Source organism: Chiloscyllium plagiosum, unplaced genomic scaffold (assembly GCF_037043375.1).
Source record: "Chiloscyllium plagiosum isolate Xiang-an unplaced genomic scaffold, Cpla_swu_hap1 HiC_scaffold_42, whole genome shotgun sequence".
NCBI classification, from domain to species: Eukaryota; Metazoa; Chordata; class Chondrichthyes; order Orectolobiformes; family Hemiscylliidae; genus Chiloscyllium; species Chiloscyllium plagiosum.
The window spans coordinates 39217247-39219746 of NW_028270180.1; positions in this window are offsets into that span (position 1 = coordinate 39217247).

Here is a 2500-nt window from a genome sequence, read left to right on the forward strand (position 1 = left end):
CGAAGGCGTTATGGCTGATACCAAAGTATCCGGTTGGGTGGGAGACCGGGTGAACAACCGCCCCGCACGGTGGCTTTTGGCGGCTCCGTGTGTAAAGTGTGCGAGCCAAAATCGGACTGTACAATCCGTCTCAACTCAGACACAGACGGATGAGACCATATGAATTATTCCGGCAAGGTTGTCCTCGGGCAGGCACGAGGAAACCTTTAATATAGTCCAGAATAGTGACAAAATTCGAAAGACAATGCTGGGAGAGAAGGCCCCTCTACAGCCAAGTCCATCTAAGAGCCGGACAATTTATAATTCGAATTTTAAAGGGCCCTTTAATTTTAATCGAAGTGGAGTTTTAGAGAGACAAGAGGGGGAAGATGAGGGTAGGATTATACACCCGTCCAATAGAGAAACTAATAAATTAGAAATTACAATCAATTACCCTATAGAAGATTTTAGATGTAGTTATTGTAATAACATCTACAATACTACAGGGGTATTTAGGAAACACTTAAAAGTATGTCGAGGGATTAATTCGGTCAGGATAAGGTGCAGCAAATGTACATGGGAGGGCAGCTACCAGGCAGTAGCGTGCCATTATCCGAAATGTAAAAGAGATGGGGATGGTAGTATAGGTGCTTGTAGTAACGTTAACGATAGGAATGTGGAGGAAGATTTAGAGAAACCCTTTCAATGTGAGCTCTGCTCATTAAAATTTAAATCGGCTAGAGGATTGGGACAGCATGAAAGGCATGCACACCCTAACTTGAGAAATGAGAAAAGGAAAGGGGGTAAGGCAGACAAAATAGAGAATAATGGTGGAAATAAAATGGGTGTATGGTCTAGAGAGGAAAATGAAATGCTGCAACAATTGGAATCTGAGTTTATTGGTTGCAGAAATATAAATAAATTGATAGCGGATAGGATGGGGTCTAAAACTGCAAAACAAATTTCAGATAAGAGACGATTATTAAATAAGAAAAATAAATCTAGTAAGAAGGATTTAAATTTAGATGAGTTCCCCAATAGTATGGATGAAGATGAAGGAGAGGATGATAGAATTGGAAGTGATCTGATACCCGACAGGAGCGTAGAAGATGAGAATCAGGATAGTACGGATGTTAGGGAATGCCCGAATGGCTCAATTACAGAGTTGATAAAAATAATTGAAGAAGATCTGAAGTAGGGTAAAAAAGGTTGCAAAGAGTTTGATAAGATAATGGGGGAGATTGTGGGTAAATTAGGAAAGAGGGAGGAGGATGGTAGGAAGAGTAAAACAAGCGATAATAATAGAATAAAGTCTAAAGCCAAGGATAATGGACGAAAGAAATATAGGATGGTAAACAACGCTTTAAAGAGATACAGTGGGAAAAAAGGGAAATTTAAGGAGGCACAAGTCTTATATAGAAGTAAAAGGCAGTATTTGGCAAGAACTTTAATGGGAGCCCCTGTTAATAGTAAATGTCCCCTAAGCGAGAAGGAATTGGAGGAATATTTTACAGAGAAATTAATGACTATAAATGAGAAAAATAGTTTAAGGGGTTTCGCCAAATACAAAAATCAAGGAGAGGAATCCCTGGATGCTGCTCTATCTCGTCCTGTGCCGGTGGAAGAAGTCGATCAGGCCTTAAGGGCGATGGACGCAAACACCGCCGCAGGACCAGATGGGGTAACGTTAAGGGAGATTATTAAAGTCTTTAACAAAGATAATTCAATACTGCCTAGGGTGTATAGCATTTGGCTACAAAGTGGTAGGATCCCAGACAGGTTAAAAACTAGTAGAACAGTGTTAATCCCAAAAGTGAGCAGTGAGGATAAACTTAAAGATATAGATAATTGGAGGCCAATAACCATCGGGCCAATCCTGCTCAGACTTTTTACTAAAATCGTGGCGGGTAGGCTTAATAAGGTAATAGTTTTAAACAAATGTCACAAAGGTTTTATGTCTGGTATCTCAGGGTGCGAGGAAAATATTAAAATCCTTGAGAATATTATGAAAGGTGCCAAGAAGAGGAAGAAAAATTTAGCTGTAGTCTTTATAGACTTGGCGAAAGCTTTTGACACGATAGGGCATAAATTAATTATTACTGCGTTAAGAAGGCTTCGTCTTCCGGTGTTATTTATCAAATTGATAATAAATTTATATGATAATAACTTCACTCAGGTAGAGGGGTCTAACTGTAAAACCGGGAATATTCCCATTTTACGGGGGGTAAAACAGGGCGATGCTTTATCACCAATTTTATTTAACATAGTTATGGACCCGTTACTTTGCACAATTGAAGAGAAACAAAAAGGAATATTTCTTGTGGAGGACTTGATTAGTGAAACTTATGAGGGGATGGCGTGCAATTTGAAAATAGTGGAGAAATTTTGTAATAATACCGGAATGGGGATTAATATTAATAAAACCAAGGGCTTTTATCTTACCCATAAAAATAAAACTTTTATATATAACGATGTAGTAAATTGGAGTATTAACGGGGGGATTATACAGTTTATAGAGCTG